General features: G+C 37.4%; 1 protein-coding gene across 4 annotated transcripts in view; it reads right to left on the bottom strand.

Moving 5' to 3' along the window:
• The window catches only part of FAM237B (family with sequence similarity 237 member B), a 30,170-nt gene that overhangs the window by 3,256 nt on the left and 3,583 nt on the right, over positions 1-23,331 (bottom strand). Inside the window, exons 2-8 of one of the 4 annotated variants that reach the window (XR_007401986.1) lie at positions 22,467-22,559; positions 19,485-19,668; positions 18,318-18,412; positions 12,673-12,890; positions 7,799-7,954; positions 4,714-4,812; positions 67-1,425 (exon numbers count right to left, since the gene is read on the bottom strand). The gene's annotated coding sequence lies outside the window, so the exon portion shown is untranslated. Of the gene's footprint in view, positions 1-66; positions 1,426-4,713; positions 4,813-7,798; positions 7,955-12,672; positions 12,891-18,317; positions 18,413-19,484; positions 19,669-22,461; positions 22,560-23,331 lie in introns of those variants that run through there. The other 3 variants (XR_007401987.1, XM_049093541.1, XM_025471440.3) reach the window with 3 other exon arrangements.

The following is a 23,331-nucleotide window of genomic DNA, read 5'->3' on the forward strand; positions in this document are numbered from 1 at the left end:
GGACAAGAGGTCTCGGCGAGGGCTCCCGACGACTCCCGGACTTCCCGGCTCCCACCCCCTACCCACCTCCGGAGGCAGGCGAAAGTGGGGAGCGGCGATCCTCCACGGGCGTCCAGAGCGCTTGGAACTCGTCCTGTGCTGAAGTGTGCTGAAGTGTGCTGAGTGCGCGGCGCTCCGGGGCAGGGAGGCTCCGGGGCTGGGAGGTTCCGGCTCGCCAAGGGCGGCGCTTCGGGCTCTGCGGTGGCCTCGCGGGTGGCGCCGCGGTCAGCCCCGCAATCCGAACCACGCTCTTTTTCTAGAGAAAGAGTGAGGGGGCAGAAAGTGGGTGGCCGTTCTCCCGAGGCCCAGCCCTCTGCTTGCCCACCTTCCCAGACCCGAGACCCACTGGACCCGCCACGCCCTGCACTGGCTCGCTGCTATCTTGCTCTTCTCTAAATTTCTCGAAATTACAGCGGCTCAGGTCTTCCTCACTCTCTCCCTTACTTACTTTATTTCTCAGAAAATCCATCAAAGCAGTCAGTCTACTATATACCAAAGGTATCTCCTCCCTCCATCCTCCCAGCCCTATTCTACTATCCAGAGAAAAACTTCCATAAGGCTTATGGACCCTATGAAAATGAACTTCCTTGATGAGTTCTAACCTCTAACTAAGTGCCATTTAAATTATTAATACCAACACATACACACCTGCAACATACCTTCCCTTCGACCTAAATACACACTGTTTAACTCTGAGAGGTTTCTTTAGCATTTGGCAGAATGAAGATTCAGGGCAAGTCTCTTAAATATCTATCTGTATATTACGCATCAGTTTTAGCCTTGACACATCATTTGGACTATCTTTATGTTTAAGTCTGTCTTCTATGCCCAAATCCCAATAGCAATCATCACATGGAACTGTATGGGAAAATCAACCCAAAGCTAGTTGCCCTATCCCCACTTACCCTTAGGCAGATCACCCTTTCCTCATGGTCTTTTGAGCTGGAATGTTGAGACTACTGGCCAAACTCAACAGCCCAATTTCCCAGTAGCTGTCCTCCCTAAAGTCCACTTCTCCTAGCCCTATCACTCTTCAAAGCTCCACTCTGCCCTCCTCCACATATGTCATAATCATCATTAGCCCTGCCCTGACAATTCCTTTCCATGTCCCTTCCAACTCTAGGACCAGCTCCTCTACAAAACAGAACTGAGAAGTGATTCCTTTGCTCTGTTAAAGTAGAATGCACACAAATCCATCTCACACCAGGTTTTCTTCAGCTCTAGGTTTCTGGGCATTTCAGTCCACTATTAATCACAGATTCTTAGCAGAGTTAGCAGAGACATTGAAGGTGACCTAATCCAACGTCCAGAATCCCTTCTGAAGCTTGAACCCCTCCCTCTACCAAAGCTGTTGTCCAATTTGACTCGATCTTGGGCATTCCACTGCTATAAAGTAAGCAAAGGACGTAAATCAGCAATTCATAGGAGAGTAATAACTAAAATCTAGTATATATAAGACAAGAAGCTCATCCTCAAATAATACATTGTTTTTTCTAATTAAAGTTTAACAAAAATTGAAGGATTTGATATTCCACAATGTGAATTATGCAATTATACAATATAAATTATACAATTTGATATTATACAATGCAAATTTTTGAGAAAATGAACACTTTCATGTGAGTTTGAGAAGAATGTCAGCCAGTAAGCATAATCACCATGGAAGAAAACTGACATAATTTTTTCCATCTTAAAATGATCCAGAAATTCTTGGTATCTACCATCAAGTCAATGACAGAAAATACCTACTATGTGACTGATTTCTCTCCAGGGTCCATTGCTACATTATAAATATGTGTGACATATTTGACATCATATGACAAATGATGACAAACATATCATTGTTGGGTAATCAAGAAAGTGACACCTCCAAAGAAAGAAGAAGGGAAGAGAGGGAATGGAGAAGAATCAAAAAATAAGGAAAAGGAGGAAGAGGAAAAAACAGAAGGAGGATAAAAAGAGATATGGAGAGTAAATTTCGAATTTGTTAATTGATAAATACATATGGTAAAAGGTGAGATACAGATATTGAATTTCCTCTTTGGAAAGTTGTTAAATATGTATGGCAAAATTTCTTGGGTAATTTCTAAATGACAGAAGTAAAGAACACAACTTTTGAACAGGTAGAAAATAAAAACTGAATAAACAAAAACAAATTGATATGTGAGCAGTGTAGGTGGTATTGCTCTGTGCTTTGCAGCAAGCTGCATTTTTGTCTTCTGAGTCATCCGGGGTTGGCTGACTTTTCTCCTGATTCTAACATGACCCACTGTTACAGTGAACAGGCCATTCCAGGCCCTTCCTCCTGGAGGATCCAGAGAACTTCCAGAAGCAGAAGGCTACTCTACTGCTCTAAAAAGGAGTGGATCTTTTCAGCCATGAAGCTTATTGTTGAACCTTTTTTTTTTTTTTTTAGATTTTATTTATTCATGAGAGACACAGAAAGAGAGAGGCAGAGGGAGAAGCAGGCTCCATGCAGGGAACCTGATGCACGGACTCTATCTGGAGCCTCTAGGATCATGCCCTGGGCTGAAGGCGGCACTAAACCACTGAGCCACCCAGGCTGCCCATGTACCTCTTCTTAGGTGTGGCGCTGACTCTGCTCTCTGTCTTTATTGGACTAATAGAATCTCTGGGGTGCTTAGTGGAAAGCCCATTGCCTGGGAGCTCCTGGACCACCAAAGGTCAACTACCTAGCACAGAGCCCCCAAGCATGTTCCAGATCATCCATCTAGAAGGGTGTGGATAAGATCTCCTTCCACCAGCTATTACCTTGGGTCACTGCCCTAAGCATGTCCAGCCAGGTATCAAGCTCCTGGGCAGCCCAGCTCAGAGCATCAGTGTTATCAGAACTGTTAACAGGCCCTTGAAGGGCCTCTCCATCTGGTTGCTCCTTGTCCTGGAGAGAGCCTGTATATTTTATTTTTTTTTTTAAATATTCTACGTATTATTTGAGACACACACACACAAAGATAGCGACAGAGATAACAAGAAAGAGGAAGCTTTCTCTCTCTCTCTAAAATTAATATTTTTTAAAAATAAATGAATTATAATGGCAAATATGAAATATTTAGAACTGTATGATATTAAAAACATGGCATACCAAAACCTGTGAGAAGTCATTCAAATCATCATTAGAAGAAAGTTAGCATCTTGAAATATTTGTGGCAAAAAGGAAAACAGGCTATGAATTAATGATACAAGCAACCAAATTTAATAGTTTGAAGAGAAATAACAGAATAAATGCCCCCAAAGGATAAGAAATGTTATAAAAGTACACATTAGTGAGCTAGGGGAAAAAAGTTGATTCTTTTTAGAAAGAATAATAAAATAGACATCTGTTAAGAATGATCAAGAAAAGAAAATGAAAGAAGGTACAAATAATATTAGGAGAAATGGCATATATTTTACTTATAGATATAGAAAGGATTAAAAAGATATGAAGCTATGAAGAACTATGATATACAATAAATTTGAAAACTTAAATGAAATTAATAAACTGTAGAAAAATATACTTATAAAATTCGTATAAGAATGCAAAACCTGAATAGTCAATGACATTTAAAGACCTTGAATCTTCCTATTGGAAAAAAAATCAAGCCCATATGATTTTACAGTCAACTTTCAAGGATCAACTATTTCCTGAAAATTAAAAAAAAAGATAAAGCCCCTAAACTCACTCTATTATACCAAAGTGAAAAGATAATGTAAACAAGACTAAAGACACAAGCCATCTCACCAATAAGTACAGATTTAAAAAAACATCCCAGAGGCCCCTGGCTGCCTCAGTTGGTAGAACATGGAACTCTTGATCTCCTGGGTTGTAAGTTTGAACCCCACATTGGGTATAGAAATGACTTTAAAATCTTTTTTTTTTAAGATTTTATTTATTTATTCATAAGAGACACAGAGAGAGAGAGCGAGGTAGAGACACAGGCAGAGGGAGAAGCAGGCTCCATGAAAGGAGCCCGACATGGGACTCGATCCCATGTTTCCAGGATCACGCCCTGGGCTGAAGGCGGCACTAAACCGCTGAGCCACGCGGGCTGCCAGACTTTAAAATCTTAAAGAGAAAAAAATCCTAAACAAAATATTAGCAAACCAAATTTAGCAGGATTTATAAAAACACACATCAGTGTCAAGTACAAATACCACAATAGAAAAATGAGCAAAGGGCAGCCCTGGTGGCGCAGCGGTTTAGCGCCGCCTGCAGCCTGGGGTGCAATCCTGGAGACCCGGGATCGAGTCCCACGTCAGGCATCCTGTATGGAGCCTGTTTCTCTCTCTGCTTGTGTCTCTGCCTGTGTTTCTGCCTCTCTCTCTCTCTCTCTCTCTCTCTCTGTGTGTGTGTGTCTCTATGAATAAATAAACAAAATCTTTAGAAAAAAAAAGAAAAATGAGCAAAAACCTTAAAGAGGCATTTCACAAATGAGAAAGCATATTGAATGAATGCATAAGATATTCATAACCTCACTATAAGGGAAGAGCAAATTAAGATCACAATCAGATATGAACTAATACTAACCAGGATGTAAAAATAAAGAAGTCTAACAATATCAATCAAGTACTGGTAAACATATAAAGTATATTAGAGTCTTCCAGAAACACATTGGAAAAAAATACATATATACATGTAACTTTATATATTGAAAGAGATTTATTATAAGGAATTACCTCATGTGATTATGGAGGCTGGTAAGTCTTATGATCGGCCTCCTACAAGCTGGTGACCCAGGAAATCTGGTGGTGTAGTTTCAGTCCAAGTCCAAAGCCCTGAGAATCGTTGGGGTTAGTCTGAATCCAAGGGAAAGAAAAAAAAAAAAAAAACATGTGTCATCTCAATCTGTCAGGAAGAGAGAGCAAATTCTCCCTCACTAGGCTTTTTTGTTCTATTTAGGCCCCCAAGAGATCTCCACCAGCTCTGAAGAAGGCAACCTTCTTTGCTGTTTACCAATTCAAATGCTAATCTAAGAACTCTCTAGAATATACTCACCCAGAAATTCCATTTAACGAAATATCTGGGTATCCAATGTCCCAGTCAAGTTTAATCATATAGTTAACCATCACATGAAGTAACAGAGACTCTTATACAGCTAAGAGAAGCATAAATTTGTTCAATTATTTCAGAACACATGTTGGCACTATCTTCTAAGTTTGAACAAGCACATAGGCTAGAATAAGTGTTTTCAATCTAGGAATATATCTTGAAGAAAGTCTTACATGTGGGTACCAAGAGACATACACTAGAATGGAATTTTCTTAGTAGCACTGTTCATAAGAGCAGAAAACATGGAAACAATCAAAATAACCATTAACAGGGGATCCCTGGGTGGCGCAGCGGTTTGGCGCCTGCCTTTGGCCCAGGGCGCGATCCTGGAGACCCGGGATCGAGTCCCACGTCGGGCTCCCGGTGCATGGGGCCTGCTTCTCCCTCTGCCTGTGTCTCTGCCTCTCTCTCTCTCTCTCTCTGTATGACTATCATAAATAAATTTAAAAAAATTAAAAAAAAAATAACCATTAACAGGAGAATGGATAAACTAACTCATATGATATGTTCTCATACTGGGATGTTATTTAGTAGTGAAAGTGAATAGACTCCAGCTATACTCTTTATAGATGAAAAAATGCGCATAGAACACCAATTTTATAAATTTTAAAGACAAGCAAAATGAAACCATATGTTCTTCACAAATACATATATATGATAAAGTAATTTTACTAGTAAGAAAGTGGTTAACAAGAAATTCAGGTGAATAGTTGGGCTTGGATATACAAGGGAATGAGATCTAGAAAGAATGTATAAAGAGCTTCAGTGAATGATTCACTGGTTATTTATGATTCTAACATATATATGTTAGGTATATTCTTTTCTACTATCTAATAATGGATAATAAAAGTGTTGCAAAAGTGACAGTGATATATTTCAATACAGAAAGACAAAACTTGCTGAGTGGTCACAATGATTTGAGATGAAAACAAAAGAGAATTATGTTTTTAGCTTGCCTACTTTGTGGGGGTGATCATAACAAATATGAAAGATGGAAAGGAAGACAATTAGTGGGGAGGATAAATTTGATTTATATTTACTGCATAAGAATTGGTTTTGAATTTTCTGAAGTATCTAAAATTTAGCTGGAAATATAAGCTTAGAGGTCTCTACTTTGACAGAAAATTAATTACTGCTTTGAGAATACACATTGATAAAATATAGTTGAAATGAAGATGGAGAACTATGCCCAAATATAGGAGGAGTCTGTGAACTGCAAATGGAATCAATGAAGGAAGACAAAGAACATGCAGTCTACACAAGCTCTAGAGTAGTAAAATGTCACAGAACCAAAAGGAGGATGCATGGTCTGAACATCTGTGTCCCTCCCAAAATTCAAATGTTGAAGGCCTAACCCCCAAAGGTGAAGGCATTAGGTAGTCGGGCTTTGAAGAAGTGCTTAAGTCATGAGGGCGGAATCCTTATGAAAGGGATTAGTGTTATAAAACAGGATCTAGAAAGATCCCTACTGCCTTTGGTCATGTGAGGACACAGTTAAGAATTAGGCAGTCCGCAAGCCAGAAGAGAGTCTTCATTAGAACCACACTATGGGGGATCCCTGGGTGGCTCAGCAGTTTGATGCCTGCCTTCAGCCCAGGGCGTGATCCTGGAGACCTGGGATCAAGTCCCATGTTGGGCTCTCTGCATGGGGCTTGCTTCTCCCTCTGCCTGTGTGTCTGCCTCTGTGTGTGTGTGTGTGTGTGTGTGTGTGTGTGTGTGTGTGTGTGTGTTTCTCATGAATAAATAAATAAAATATTAAAAAAAAAAAACACACATTATGCTGGCACCCTGATCTTGGACTTCCAGTCTTCAGAACTGTGAGAAATAAGTTTCTGTTGTTTACAAGTTACCCAGTCTTTGCTATTTTGCTATGGCAGCCCAAACAGACTAAAACAGAGAATATAATTCAAGAACCAGAAGACTGAAGTTGGTCAAACACTTTAGAGAAGGCTAGGAGAATTGGGTCTTGAAATATGATTTTTCATCTGGCAAAAAAGAAGGTGCAGTGGTAAAACTAAAAAACACACAATACATTTTAAAATAGCTATGATAAATTCATGTAGAAGTTTAGTTTTAACAGTGTCTGTAAGTTAACTAATCCATCTAATTTATCTAATTATCATCATACCCAAACAAAATCTCTAACTAGGCAGATATGTTTTCCAAGCCATGCATTATTTTAATTAAAATCATCATTACTACCTGCAGTTTATTCATCACCATCCTATCATGATGATCCTATTGCCAGCACATCCCCATTGTCCCTAGACGATCTTTGAGTGATATCGTAGAGCATCTTTGAGTGATATCGTAAAGCATGTCTCCCTTTCTGTCACTTCAGGTCCTCACCTACTTCAAAGTCCCTTCTATTTAATTCAATTCTGCAATTAGGTGATCATTTTCACTATGTTGCTTGGCATCTATTCATATTTGTCCTTGACACTTATACTACCTATGTTGTCTTTTTTCTGAAAATGTGTAATCTTCTCTACTAGTTTATAAAAGTACTATCTTTATTTCATGTTTTTCTAGTGACTGGCATATAATACAATGAGCACTCAATAAATATTTTTAGCTGATTTCTCCTTCTTATCTATAATAATTCCCTCCACGTAGGAAGATTTGTCAGCTTTCCACAAGGCACACCGAAGTCTTTTGGAACTCTAGTATTGCCTGGTTTAGTCATTCCCCCCACCCCACCATGCTTCCTACCTTCCAGTCACTTAGTTGCAGTTCTGTCACACACGTGTTTAACCCATTTCTCCTTTGTAAAGCATTCTTCTCCAAGAAATACTGCCATCATCACACCCCACAGAATTTAGAAGAGCACTCCACACACAGCAGGGACATGTTGACTAATGCTGAATACTTACAAAGAGAATAATTTTTCAATTCATTGATTTTCTGATTCATTATAATGAAAGACATTAATTTTAAACATCTACAATTGCAATTGCCTCTAGTAAACCTTAATAACAGCGTATTTATCAAAATGTGATTCAATGACCTCGGGGAAAAAGACCAGGAAATGAAGTTGAAACAAATAAGTACCCTGCAGAGAAAACAAGCGCTACTTGACTGTGACTAATTGAAAGGAAAGAAGGCATAATTTTTTCAGGAACACAGAGACAAAGATGAACAAAATATTGTCTCTAGAGGCAAGAGAAAAAGAAAAAGTTCAGGACAGAAGTTGAAAAAAAAATCATTAATCCTTACCCCTACCAAAAAATTAGTAGAAAATATTTTGTTGAAATTGTTTAAGAAGAATACGAAATAAAAGTGTATCTTAGGTTTACTTTATCTTTATTTTAACTGAAACATAGAAAGTGTATAAATATCATGCATTCCAGGATCTTAATTTTACCTCTTTGCATTATTTTGTAGTGGTTGCTTTAAGGATCACAATATATATTCTTAACTTTTCACAGCAAAGTTAAGGTTAATGTTAAATCAATTCATATTAAATGTAGAAATCTTGCAAAGTATGAGTTCATTTACTCATCTTTGCATCTTTTTTGCTAAAGTTGTCAAATGTATTACATCTACATACATTATAAACCTCATGATATAATGTTATAATTTCCAGTGCTCTTCATTTCTCCTCCTTCTGTGAAGATCTGAATTTCCATTTGTTTTTATTTCTCTTTAGCCTGAAGAACTTAGTATTTCTTGTAGATCATGCCCACTGTCAACATATTCTTTTAATTTTATCTGAAGATGTATTTGATTTCACCTTTATTCTTATAAGATCATTTTCACTAGATGTAGAGTTTCTGAGATGATATGATTTTGTTCCCTTCTTCCCTCCAGCACTTTAAGGATGATATTCCACTTTCTTTTAGTCTCTATTATTTTTATGATGAGAAGTTGCCAATCATTCAAAACACAGTCTCCTTGTATGCAATGCATCATTATTTTCTGACAGATTTCAAAATATTTTTACTTTTCTAAAATATAACAGGGATGCCTGGGTGGCTCAACGGTTAAGTGTCTGCCTTTGGCTCAGGGCATGATCCCAGAGTCCCGGGATCGAGTCCCACACCCAGCTTCCTGTGTGGAGCCTGCCTCTCCCTCTGCCTATGTCTCTGCCTCTCTCTGTGTCTCTCTCATGAATAAATAAATAAAATCTTTAAAAATAAAAAATAATTTGATGATAATGTGTCTAGGTGTATATAATGCAGCTCGGATGCTAATTACCCAGATTTAAGTCAGATTTCACAAGTCAAAGGCACAATCCTCACCTCACTTCAGAAATTAGCTACAGGGTTCCAGGCCACCCATGCTTCTGAACAACTAGCTATAAATTTAAGGGTTTCCATTACCCCCTAAAATCCTATAATTCACCAGAATGACTCATAGAACTCAGGAAAGCACTGTCAATAATTGTGGTTTTATTATAAAGGATATAAATTAGGACTAAGTAAAGAGTCTCAAAAAGTAAGATCTCAAACAGTCCCCAAAGCAAAGCTTTTGTGTCCTCTGAACATCTCACCTTCCAGGTATACTAGGTCTAATTACCAATCAGGGAATATCACCTTAGTCCTCAGAGTTTTACTGGAGTTTCATTACATAAGCATGAGTAATTAAATCACTGGCCACATGATTGAGTTCAATCTACAGTCTACCTTGCCCTCACCAGATGTTGGGTTCACATCACCTAATTCAAAGCCCCAACCCTATAAATTACATGGTTAGTCATTCAGTATGGCCAGCCCTATCCTCAGTCATCTCATTAGTTTAAACTCACATGTGGTCCTAGGCCCCCATCATAAATAACAAAAGTATTCCTGTCATTCCAATAAATTCCAAAGATTTAGAGGTTAGGAACCAGAAACAAAGGCCAGACATTCTTCAGAACAGTATGGTTTTCTTTGTATTTATCCTCTTTGGGTTTGTTCTGCTTCTTGAATGTATAAATTTATATCTTTCACTAAATTTGGAAAATATTCAGCCATGTTTTCCTTAGATAGTTTCTACCCATTATTCCTCTCTCCCATTCTTCTTCTGGAACTCTAATTACATATATCTAAGACTTTGGTCCTTGAGGCCTCACTTATGTTCACTTCAACATTATTTGTGTTCTTCAGATTAGATTCAAGTTCTATTGATTTACCTTCAAGATTGCTAACTCTGTTTTGTCATCTGTGTTCTGCTATTAGGTTTATCTGGTGAATTTTTATTTTAGGTAATACATTTTTTTTTTTTTAGATCTGGAATTTCCATTTGTTTCTTTTTTTTAGTTTCTATTTCTCTCCTAAATTTCATATATTTCATTCATGATGCATATATTTTCTTTTATGTCCTTGAATACATTTATAATAATCACTTTCAATATTTGTCTGCTAATTTCAACATCTGGGGTATCTCTGAGTTCATCTCTATTGATTGTTTTTTCTCTCAAAAATGTGTTACATTTTTATACTTTCAATAGCTAAGGAATGTTAGATTTTTTGGTTTTGTTTGGTTAGCTTGCAACTGAATTAACTGGGCTCAAGAATCAGGTTAGTTATTTTAGATAGGGCTTGGCCTCTTAAAGTTTGTCCCGTTTAGGCACTATTCAAGAGTAACAAGAGATTTATAAAAAGAATTTAAAGATTCCTTTCTCTGGGTCCCTCTTTCCTTTGATTTCCCTTTTAATTTCTAGCAACTGTACTTATCCCAAACTCTGTTCTCTTACTCTTCAAGCCAGGAAAACTTCAAACCAAAAAACCTGTTTTGTGTCAGACTTTTGCCAAGTTGCAGGGAGCAGACTAAAGCTTGCCCTCATGCCAGAAACTAAAAACAGAATTCTGAGTACCTCTTTTCTTACAAATATCAATTGTCTCCATATTCCACTTACTTTTGGTCATTCTCCAATGTCTTCAGATAGTTGTTCTTTATCATTCAGTTAGAGATTATCTTTGTTACATGTAGGAGCATCAGTCTGACAAGAACAACTCATGCCAGCACTCCCTATGGCCCTTACTTTGTAGGTTAAGAAAACAGAAACAGAGGTGTTTCCTTGTCTATTGGAATTGAGGTTTGCCACTATGAGAGTTGGGTTGTGGCAAGATAGAGGTTATAGTGCAATTTCCATAAGCATAGTAAATATCACTAGTTTGAATTCATTGGAGTGATACCCAATGTTAGTCAAAATTCTATACTATAAAATATTATAAAATAAATGTTAAAATTTTTCATTACATTTTAAGGAGTTTGCTAGCAAAATGCTAAACATGGACGTTCCTAAAAGATGTGTTTTATTAAGTATATTAAAACTGAAATTAGGGCAGCCTGAGTGGCTCAGCGGTTTAGCGCCGCCTTCAGCCCAGGGCCTGATCCTGGAGACGGGATCCCGCCGCCGGGCTCCCTGCATGGAGCCTGCTTCTCCCTCTGCCTGTGTCTCTGCCTCTCATTCTCTCTCTGTCTGTGTCTCTCATGAATGGATAAATAAAATCTTTTAAAATAAAAACTAAAAATAAAACTGAAATTAGCATTCACATTTATATGCAAACAGATATCTAATATGAATGTTTATTTCAAAAGTTAAAATAATGTATACAGGGGAGCCTGGATGGCTCAGTTGGTTAAGCACTAAGCCTTCAGCTCAGGTCATGATCCCTGGGATAGAGCCCCCACAATGGGCTACCTCCTCAGCAGTCAGTCTGCTTCTCCCTCTCCCTCAGCTCCTCCCTCTGTTCATGTTCTCTCTTTCTCTAATAAAAAAAAAATCTTTTTTTTTTAAAGATTTTATTTATTTATTTCTGAGAATACACAGAGAAGGGAGAGAGAAGCAGAGACACAGGCAGAGGGAGAAGCAGGCGCCATGCAAGGAACCTGACATGGGACTCGATCCCAGGTCTCCAGGATCAGGCCCTGGGCCGAAGGCGGCGCTAAACCACTTGAGCCACCAGGGCTGCCCCTAATAAAAAAAATCTTAAAAAAAAAATAACATCTACAAAAACAATTATTACTTTTCTGGATCATAGAATTTAGGGTGTTTTTTTTCTTTTGTTTAAATATTTTGAGCTATATTGCTTTGTAATAAGAAAAAAGAGTTATTTTCAAATGGAATGCATTCTAAAGGTATTTTATTCATACTAAAACATTGTAATTTAAAAAATATTATTATTATTATTATTTTAGGTAGGCTCCTTGCCTAACATGGGGCTTGAATTCAGAACCTCAGGATTGAGAGTTGCATGCTCTACTGACTAAGCCAACCAAACACTCCTAAAGCATTGTAAAGTTCTGTCCATTTTTTTCTTCATAGACTGTGTGGTTAATGTTCCAACCAAATCACTAGAAATTCTAAGTTATTATGGGTTCCATTGAAAATACTACTAAAATTAAAGTAAATATCTGAGATATTTGTAATTAAGTGCCTCATAAACTTATGTCCTAATACTATAAAGTCTTTAAGCAGTAAAAGAATTTAAAAGCTTAATTTTTAAAGGAAAAAATGTTATACATAAAAAAATATTCAGAATGTAAAAGTAAGCAGATGTTTTGAAAGCAAAGATCCGCATTAGTAGTGAAATTTTAACCTATTTGTACATAAAAGTCAGCAATGATTTCTAGATTTTGAAGAAAAATTTAGGCTTTACCTTTCTTCCCATGAAGAGAATATTTTTTGAGCTTTATGAATACTGTCACGTGTAAGTTCGAGCCCCACATTGGGGTATAAAGATGACTTAAAAATTAAAAAAAAAGAAAAATCTTTAAAAAAGAATTCCTGTCACAGGTTAGCTTCTTCAGGAAGCAGGTGGTGTGATAACATTTTGAGGGTAGTATATTTGTTAAGGAGTGCTTTTGGGATCAACACCTGTAGGATGGAAGGAAAGGAAGCAGGATTGAGTGAACGCATAAGTTGTGCTGTTATACATTTCCAATGAAGTTCTCAGTGAATTCCACGGGAAGTGCTAAAGCTGAAATGGCCCACTGGAGTTACCCACGTTATGTCAAATTGGTAAGCCATTTTATCCTTTCCTCTGTTAGTCATTGGAAGACCATGCCTGGATGGATACAACCTTGGGCAAAATGGTCTTTGTGGCTGAGACAATCCTTGAAGGGGCCTACCACCAAAGGCTATTTGTGGACATCACTCTCAGCAGGTGAGGCAATGTGTCCTTCCTTGAAGGGCTCCTGGTCCTACATCTCCACATTTATCACAATTATGAAATTTCCTTTCTATTTTAAAATTTAACTCAGTGCTACGTTCAGTATGAAACAAATAAATCTATGCCCATATTTTTTTTTTCTATGCCCATATTTAAGGAAAATTGGAAATCTGGATTATCTACCAGCATGATAGGGTATAGAATTCTGGGCAGTAAAGGGTTCATTTGTTAAATTTTTTTTTTAAGATTTTATTTATTTATTCATGAGAGACACAGAGAGAGAAAAAAGCAGAGACACAGGCGGAGGGAGAAGCAGGGGGAGGGAGAAGCAGGCTCCATGCAGGGAGCCCGACGTGGGACCCGATCCCAGATCTCCAGGATCACACCCAGGGCTGCAGATGGCACTAAACCGCAGCGCCACCGGGGCTGCCCTCATTTGTGAAGTGTTTGAAACATAATTATTTTAACTAAAAATGAGAGACATGAGAAGTAGATGGGATTATCTGGCAAAATATCTAAGAAAGTACAAATACTGCATAAGAATAAAATAATCTTCAGGAACCACACTTTGCTGCTAAATTTCTTTAGAATTCTAAGAGGTGAAAATCGAGTGCATCAACCAATATGCTAGGCAGTGAAGCTTCTGTACTCTGAGGGTTGCAGCTAACCTTTGTGCATCCTCTGCGTAGGTCCACAGTGCAGAAGCAAGAGAAGGCTGTACGTTAGGAACCACAGAGAAAAGGAAGAAGAATGCAAAATAATAAACACAAGGCCCAGCAACAGAAAAAGATGTCAGGCATAAAGAACTGTTCTGCAAAGTCAAAAGGCTATGCAACATAACATGAATACAACCTTTATTTGAATTAGATTAGGTCGTCTGGTACTCCACATGACCCAGACTAGATACACATTCAGTAGGCAGTATTGCAAGTCTTCTGACAGGAAATGCCAAGGGGAGGGACTGCTTTCTAAAGAAACAACACACCTTGAAAACCTTCTTAGACCCGAACATCATTCCTCTTAATACTCTCTAACACTGTAGTTATTCCCAGAAACTCTAATTATTTTCCACTACGAGTTCCCTGCTTCCCAAAACTTCTCTTACAGTTTCCTCATATGCCCATTCTTTCCACCTTCTTTCTTTCTTCTGTAGCTTTTTTTCTTACTTTTTTTTAAAGATTTTATTTATTGAGACACACACACACACAGAGAGAGAGAGAGGCAGAGACATAGGCAGAGGGAAAAGCAGGCTCCATGCAGGGAGCTTGATGTGGGACTCTATCTTGGGACTCCAGGAACACGCCCTGGGCTAAAGGCAGGTGCTAAAGAGCTGATCCATCCAGGCATCCCTCTTCTGTAGCTTTTTATTATGTAGCTTCACATAGGCTTTCTGGTTTCATTTGTTTTACCTTATTTATTTATTTAAATCTACACTTGAATTTAGGAGACCAAATGATAGCCCCGAGGGACCTCCCCAAAAAAAAAATCCTTTCTCTTATGTGTAAGTGGATGTTCAAGGTGAAAAAGGAGACCACTAATGTTCATAATTCAGTAATTATGACTTCCCCATGCAATTTATCTCTACTGCACTAGTAAGAATAGTACACTGTATTTTGGAGTTTCTTTATTAGATGTGGTGGATTTTGTTATGGGTGATTGGGATCTAGATCCATTTGTGAATTCTGAAATAATAAATACAGAGAAGTTTTCTGGAACTATCTTATAGACTACAACTATCAGGTTCCTCTAAACTCTGCTGGGTGGAGATAAAGAACAACTTGATGCTTAGTCCTTTTTCAGATTAGAGGAAATATGCTTTAAAACCCATATCTTATGTTAACTTTTAGCTAGAATCCCTGAGTAACATAGCACATTCAACTCCCTACATCTAGTTGTTTGGGGGAGTTACCATCTAAAAGACCTACAGTGGATTGTATAGCAAGAACACAGCCAGTAAAAAAATAAAAGATGGCTAATTGGGGATTACTATGGACCAGCCAACATCATGGTGAATTTAAGGGTAGAAAAACCAAGAAGTTTTAGGTTCAGAGGTTTAGATATTTATTATAAAGGTGGACCATTTTCCTACAGGGAATGATTATAGAAAGAATGAATGCTGGCTTAGTAGGCATCTGAGAGAACATTGGAAAATGGAATTACAGATTATTGCCATTTCTAATCATTGTGATTCTAAACAATATAGATTCACACACTTCATTCAACAAGTATTTGACGAGCCTTCCTCATCAGGTGCTGAGCTAGGTCTTGGAGTTGCAGTGGTAAACAAGTAGACAAGGCCATAGGGAAGGGAGACAGGCAACAAACAAGTAAGCAAATATGTAAATAAAAGGGATTGTTGCAGATAGTGGCAAGTGTTACAGAGATAATAGAATAGAAAGCGACTGAGAGGAGGGTGCTATTTTGGACATGGCAGTTCCAGAAGATACCTCTGAAAAGATGACATTTTATGCTGGGGCTCAAATGATAAGAGTTGGCCAAAAAAGATAAGAAGAGCTGGCTGTATTAGAACATGCCAAACAGAGGGAACAGCTAGCAAAATGGCATTAATATGGGTTTCCGTTAGGTGTATTCAAGAGAGTATCACAAACTGTCAGGGGCCAAGTTATATGGTACCTTAAAACTTTGGATTTTACTATCATTGCAATGGGCAGATACTGGTGAATTTTAAGCTAGAAAAGAAAATTATCCGATTTACATTTTAAAGTCTCCCACAGACCACTCTGTGGAGCATGGATCAAAGGGGTCAAGGGTAGAAGTAGCATTATCAATGGCTTTTACTACAGTCTGAAGAAGGTAAATAGGGATAAAAGTGAAAGTGGTGAGAGGTTATAGGAATCGGGAAATATTTAGGAGATTTGGTCAAACAGATTCACTGGTGGATTGGATGTGAGATGCCAGGAAGAGTGGAAGCAAGATTGACTGAGTGTTTTGGCTTTATCAGTCATGTGAATGATAATGCTAATAACCAAGATAGGGATGACTGAGAAAAGATTATGTTATGGAAGTTGTGGGAAGGAGGTACAAAAATGCTCTATGCTTACATGGATGGGCTTTGCAGAAAGATCCTTGAATGCCCTTAAATGGAATGAAACTTTTGTGGATGTGTTCACACAGACTTTAAGTGGGAGTATGCAAAAATTTTGTTAAATCCTTTAGAGAATTTAAAAAGATAACTTTGGAAAGTAAAGTTAGGCACTTCTTAACATCTTGCTGCCTGGCTTTTCTTTTTCTTTTTCCTTTCCTTTCTGTTTACAATTATGTGAAAGCAGAGAAGAAAGATTAAGTTGTTATTAAAGAATTTAAAATATATGTAAAGAAAAAGACATATCTTGAGAGTCTTTTTAATTTAACTTCACTGAGAATATAAATGTATACAGAGTAGACTTTGTACTAAAAATACTTCTGAATTCCTTTTTAATTTCCTTGTTATCATCAAGATATTTTGGCATTCCTTGGTATAGGCTATGTTATTGCCCTCCTGGGCTCCCCTAAACAGACATCTTCTTTGCCATGTCCAAGAGACATCTTTTACCTTGAGTTTTTTGAGCTCTTCTACTGAGGAATAACTAAGAGTATCTCTTGTAATCCTTTCCATAAACAGGCATTGTATTAGGATTGAATCAGGAAAAAAAAACCACTATGAATATAGTATGGAATAAGGGATTTATTATCAGTATTGGAATTAACACAAATATGAGAGAAGCTGAGGAAAGAAAGATCTGAATGTGAATAGTTGGGAGGATTAGAGAAAAATCACTTAAAATGGACCACAACAGAAGGTATGAAAAGGTTGTGGAAAAAAGAAAAGAAAAGAAAAGAAAGAAAAGAAAAGAAAAGAAAAGAAAAGAAAAGAAAAGAAAAGAAAAGAAAAGAAAAGAAAAGGTTGTGGAAGGCTGTTGGGGCCTAAAGTCATTGTAAATTAGCAGGTTAGAGAGTCTGGAAGAGAAGCTAGACAAACAGTAGGATAAAGCAAGAATACATTTTTCTTCCACAAGTACAAACTGGAACCAATACTGGTCATTCATTATGTCAAACACCAAGGAAGCAGACCTTAGACCTGTAGAAAAAGTTGCTGCTATTGACCATCTTGCTATATATGCTAATAGGTCCAGAATTGGAAAAGCTAAAGGAGATCTCATGGGAGCTAGAGAAGCTATAGGCCTGGATACTAATCCATGTGAACAAGGTGAGCCAGCACATCAGTAACTACACACACACACACACACACACACACACAAGCTCATGCATGTGCAAGTACACAAGCATGTACTGAGCAGTGTTGCCTAAAGCCCTGCATCAACTTCTGAGCTGCTGTTTCTCCCTTCCAAATCTCATGCAAATTTCTCTAGTGGCCAACTCTAAATTAAAACTACCAAAGAAATAAATTCTAAGAACTATTGTTACAGCTGAATCAACACAGTATGAAATTACCAGTCATGCTGTTCACCAAAATACCAAAAGAAAGAAGACAGTGATTCACCTCAACCGCAATTATGGCCCTAATTAAAAAGACATGAAGTGAGGCTGGATGTATTTGAGACCTATAAAATATGATGGGACAGGGATGCCTGTGTGGCTCAGCAGTTGAGCACCGCCTTCAGCCCAGGGTATGATCCTGGAGTCTCGGGATTGAGTCCCACATTGGGCTTCCTGCATGGAGCCTGCTTTTCCCTCTGCCTGTGTGTCTCTGCCTCTCTCTGTGTTGCTCATGAATAAATAAATAAAATCTTTAAAAAAAATTTTTAAATAAAAAATAAAATGTGATGGGACAAAATAACTCAGTGAATTCAACTTTCTGGTTCCAACCACCCTACAATTTCATCTGAAATTCTCAGACATGACTAGCATTTCCATAACAGTTTTTATAAATTTGGGCTACTGTTGTTAGTAAAATGTTGGCCTGGGTGGATCATAGCTATGACTCAGTCCTAATTCCTATGTGCCTATGTAAATAAAATGGGTCAAGATTATTCAATTTTATGTCCTCTCTAATTATGCTACAGTCCTTTATATCTAGTCTCACAGTAATGTTTTATAAGTAGTAATCTTTAATTTCTTGCTGCAACAGTTTAATATCTTAGAAGGAAATAATATGAAATTGGTGTACTTACTGTTTTCTTTCCTCTTTGAGCTATAATTTTCATACATGACAGATCTCATCTTCTTTTAACAAAATGTGTTTATCGGCTATAAATCACCATTTTTCCTTGATAAAAAAACAGTACCTTTCATCTATGCGAGAATTTTCTTGTCAGAAGTTTTACATGGCAAGACAAATGATAATATTAACATTTTCTCTAAGGTATCTTTTCATATGAGAGATAATTTCCTTAATGAAGATATGCAATCATTCCTAACTGTTGGAGAGATAATTTACACAGTAGGCAAAGAGAAATCCAAATTTGAAATTAATGGCATACAAAGAACAGTTATCACAGTTCAAGATCAACCTGCAGAGGTTTACCTGAAGGATTATTAATTACTTTTCATTTCAGAAGGGGAAAGGAATGATAAAAGAGGTGGAAGATACCATCCCCAAATAAATATCAGTCATTACAATAGAAGAGTTGTAAAGAGAAAAAATTCATATTAACACAGTATTTAGTTCCCCATAATTAAATTATTAATGAACTAAGAAATGATAAAAGTTCATGCAGAGAATAGAAAATAACATTAATGTTTTAGTCAAATTCAATTCTAGCCCCAGCTTTCATATTTCTCAAAAAAAGGAGTATCTCAGAACATTGACAAGGTATAGCTGGCACATCAAGTTGAAGTAGAAGCTTCATACTAAAGTAAGGCACCAGATTCAACTTTAGATCTTTTTCTTTTTTCTTCTTATTATTTTTAATTCCAGTATGTATAATTAACATACAGTATTATATTAACTTTAGGAGCAAAATACAGTGAACAAATTCAGATTTTAAAGGAAATGATCACAAAATTCTTGGGTGTTCAGGTCCTTCATCTCCGAAGGGTAAGGAATAGGGGATACCTGTTCCCTTTCCTCACTTTTGATTGCATAGGCAGGGGCCCTCAAGAAGCCTACTGAGAAAGCACATTGTCTTATTCCTGTAGTGGTGAGGTTTAATGACTAGTTTGATTCCTGTCCAAGGAAACCAAGAAGTCAAGAGATTGGCTCACTAATTGCTGTGGTGCTAAGGGAGAAGAGTTCCTATTGTTTGGAGATTGGCCTGCACTCTCAAATTTGCCCAGGTCAAGTCTACATGAGGGCTTCCCATAGCTGGAGGTGGGCCTATATATTAAGAAGAACTCACCTTGGATTCAGTTCAATAGAGCTACTGAAAGCGATCAAGGGTCCATCCACAAGGATAGGATCTAAGTGAATCCCATATATCTAGAGGTAGCAAGGTTAGAAAGATCAAGGCAGCATTCAAACACAGATTCATCTACTAGGGAAGCAGAGGTGAGAGACCCCAGTGGTGAGACTCTTCCAAATACCTACAAAAGCATCCATGAAAGAATTAGCCCTAAATGTCTGCCAATCCCAGGAACTCACATCTAGCCCACCAAAGACAAGTTCAAGTAAAAATATTCTTATTATCTTTTTCTTCCTGCTTCTCATGCTCCAAATCTAGAATGGCCTGAAGCCAAGGTTAGCAAAATGGCACCTAAAATCAGGACTACCTGAAAAAAGGGGGGGGGGATGTATCTTTCAGTTAAGGGAAGAGTTTTGATTATTACACAAGAACCAACACTCTAATTTCTAAATCCAGACTGTTTGGGGGCCTTTTAAGGAATGGTTATTATCTAAGAGAGAGTAGAAAACCTTGGGGCTAGGGGCTCCTGGGTGGCTCATTTGATTAAGCCTCCAACTCCTGGTTTCAGCTAAAGTCATGATCTTAGGGTCTTGATATCAAGCCCCACGCAGGGCTTCCTGCTTAGTGGGGAGCCTCTCTCACTCTCCCCGTGACTTTCCCCCAACTCATACTCTCTAATAATAAATAAATAAATATTTTTAAAAAGAAGAAGAAAAGAAAACCTTGGAACTCAAATTTAATGGTGGGGGAAAAGATCTAAAGATCTTGAAAAGATCTAAAGACATAATGGGAAACAAACAAAAACATGTTTTATTAGGTCTTATGGTTAGGGCTTATTCAATGTAAAAGTAATTTTTAAAAAATCACTCACGCATAAGCCTTATACTAATTCTACCCTATAAGGCTTGTGAGAGTAAACAACTTATTCTTTACTTGCCCTACATATAGACTCATCCTTTCTATTGTTCAATTACTGCCACTTCATTTTTACTCATTAGAAAATTTCTTAGCATTCTGTTAGGTCAGGGGAGCCAATGTATAATTGCCAAACTTTATGGGTTTTTTTCCTCTCAGTTTTGTTAAATACTGGGGTTTGAGCCTTATTTTTCTTACTAATAATTATATAAAAGAATTACATAAAATGAGAAGCTTTATATTAACTTTTGATATCTTCTTTTTTTCCCCTCTTGTCTGTTAGCATTCAGTTTGGTTAACAAAAATTGGAGAATACCCCATAACTGTACTTGCCTCACTAACAGACATTTCCAGATTAAATAAAATATGCACTGAGAAAAGGACCTAAAGAGTACAATTTTATGAAATACTAACAACAGGGGATCCTTGGGTGGCTCAGCGGTTTAGTGCCTGCCTTCAGCCCAGGGTGTGATCCTGGAGACCCAGGATCAAGTCCCACATCGGGCTCCTTGCATGGAGCCTGCTTATCCCTCTGCCTGTGTCTCTGCCTCTCTCTCTCTCTCTCTGTGTCTCTCATGAATAAATAAATAAAATCTTAAAAAAAAAGAAAGAAATACTAACAACAGAAATAAAGCTCTAGTAGGTTGAAGAGTCAAAGGGATATGGGGAAATAGATACCAGAAATGAATACTAAAATTTCTGGGAGCTCTACAGTAATCAAATGAGAAATTTAGTGCTGTTGGAAGAGTTAGATTGAATGAATAAATTAATTTAAAGTCCAATCAGAATTATTACAAATCAATTTTTAAAAATTATCTCTTTTAAGTGTGTATGGCCCTTAGGAAAGATTTTTTAAAACTACATATTTTTTATGTTCTATACAACTTTTGAACAAAATAAGTTCTTAGTAAATTTCACTTCTGTTCATACAACCATGTACTCTGGTAAATTATTTGTTTTTCACCTTCTCAGATTATAATCTCTGCCATGTATCCTACGTAGGCTAGATAATGGGTGCAATGTACACAAATGCTATTCCATTCCAAATGCTATTCCATTCTCTTACCATTTGTGGAGTGATAGTCTAACACACATGGAATGCTATTCCATTCCAAATGCTATTGCATTCTTATTGTATGTGGATTGATAGTCTAACACACATGTATAGTGTGACAGCACTCCAGCCGGTCTTAAGGGTTAATTTGCTCCAAGTTAACATACTCCTTGCCTGCCCACTTAAGGCCCTTGATCTTTAAAAGCACTAGTTTGCCTTCTTTAATATTTACAGATCACTGGCCTTGGGAAATAAAGGACCAAAACTTCTTAGGCCACAGAGCCCAGTAAGTCTGTTTGAAGCTGCCGTGGCTTTTTGATTAGCCCAGCAATCTTTTAGCAAAATGTTGTTTTTTTTTTAAGGTCACACGAATTACTTTTCTGACTTCTGCATATCTATAGAGTTTACCCTCCTTTCCAAAAAGAACAGAGTACTGTTGCACAACCACCTCCTGGTGCCAAGGAATCAGAACCTCTTTTACAATTTCTGATTACCAAGATAGCTATGTAGCTGGCATCATTGAGTTTGCATGTAATCAAGAAGTGTCACAGACCACTGTGACCCTTTAATTAATTAAACCCATTTAAAAATCACTGGGCCAGGCAGAAACCTTGGAGTTGACCTTTGGACAAGTATCTATCTTCTCCCCAGATGGTTGGTCTCCTGAATAAAGTTCCTATTCCTTTCAAACCTAATTTCTTGAATAGTGGCCTTTTGAATGACAGGCAGCCAAACCTGGGTTTCAGTAACAATAGGACAATGACTTACATGTTCTTACAATACCTTTTTCTAGGAAAGCATATTCTAGATGATTAATTTATGATGAGATAGTAATAAAGACATAAAATAATGCATGAATATGTTAATATAAGCATTCATTTCCTTATTTTGAATTACTATTCAAATTATCTAAGAATTCTATTTTACTGTGGGTGGATATTGCTTTATGTACTAGAGTAACAAGCAACAAAGAAAATGGGCTAGGTAAATGAGAATCCTAAATACATTACTGAATTTCCTGCTGTATGAACATTCTTGCTTTGGACAGTCAGGAAGCAGCATTATCAGAGGTCCTTCTGATAATTCCACTGCCATTCTTAAACCTGTAGATGATTACAAGAAAGCATTAAAAAGAGAGCAATCAATGACTCATGGTATAGTAGAAGCCCCTTAAAATACTTTTGTTCCTCTAGTAAAATTAATTAACAATGAGGGTCTTAAAAACATGATTCAACCAATTCTCAGGATTTCTACAAATATTTCTAAGAAAATAATTTTTTAAAAAAAAGATTTTATTTATTTATTCATGAGAGACACGGCGGGGGGGGGGGCGGGGAGGGCAGAGACATAGGCAGAGGGAGAAGCAGGTTCCCCATGGGGATCCACATCTGGGACTCGATCCTGGATCCTGGGATCATGACCTGAGCCTAAGGTAGCTGCCCAATCACTGAGCCACCCAGGCATCCCAGAAAATAACCTTTTGTTAACATTCTTCAAAGTAAAAACAAGGTGCATGAAGAACAAAGCAAAATCATATTCAATAGGAATAATTTCCTCTACTAACTATGAATTCAGGTTTCAGAAATATAATTTACTTCTTGCTTTGATTAACACAACTACTCTGCTTAATTATTCTTGCTTAGTTATTCCAATAGTGATGATAGTGTCCCAGCACATAGTTGAGTATGTGGGATAAATTAGGAACTAAGTAATTCTTACATATATGAACAAACCATAAATCTCTAGGAAGAAAGACAATAAATCTACTCTTTCTTCATATAGGTTTTGTGTCAGGGTAATAATTATATGGCCTGAAAATACACTTTGACAATGCTGTATTTTTATCTAGAGATGAAGTTTAGCTGGTACAGGGCT

This window comes from Canis lupus, chromosome 14 (assembly GCF_003254725.2).
Source record: "Canis lupus dingo isolate Sandy chromosome 14, ASM325472v2, whole genome shotgun sequence".
NCBI classification, from domain to species: Eukaryota; Metazoa; Chordata; class Mammalia; order Carnivora; family Canidae; genus Canis; species Canis lupus.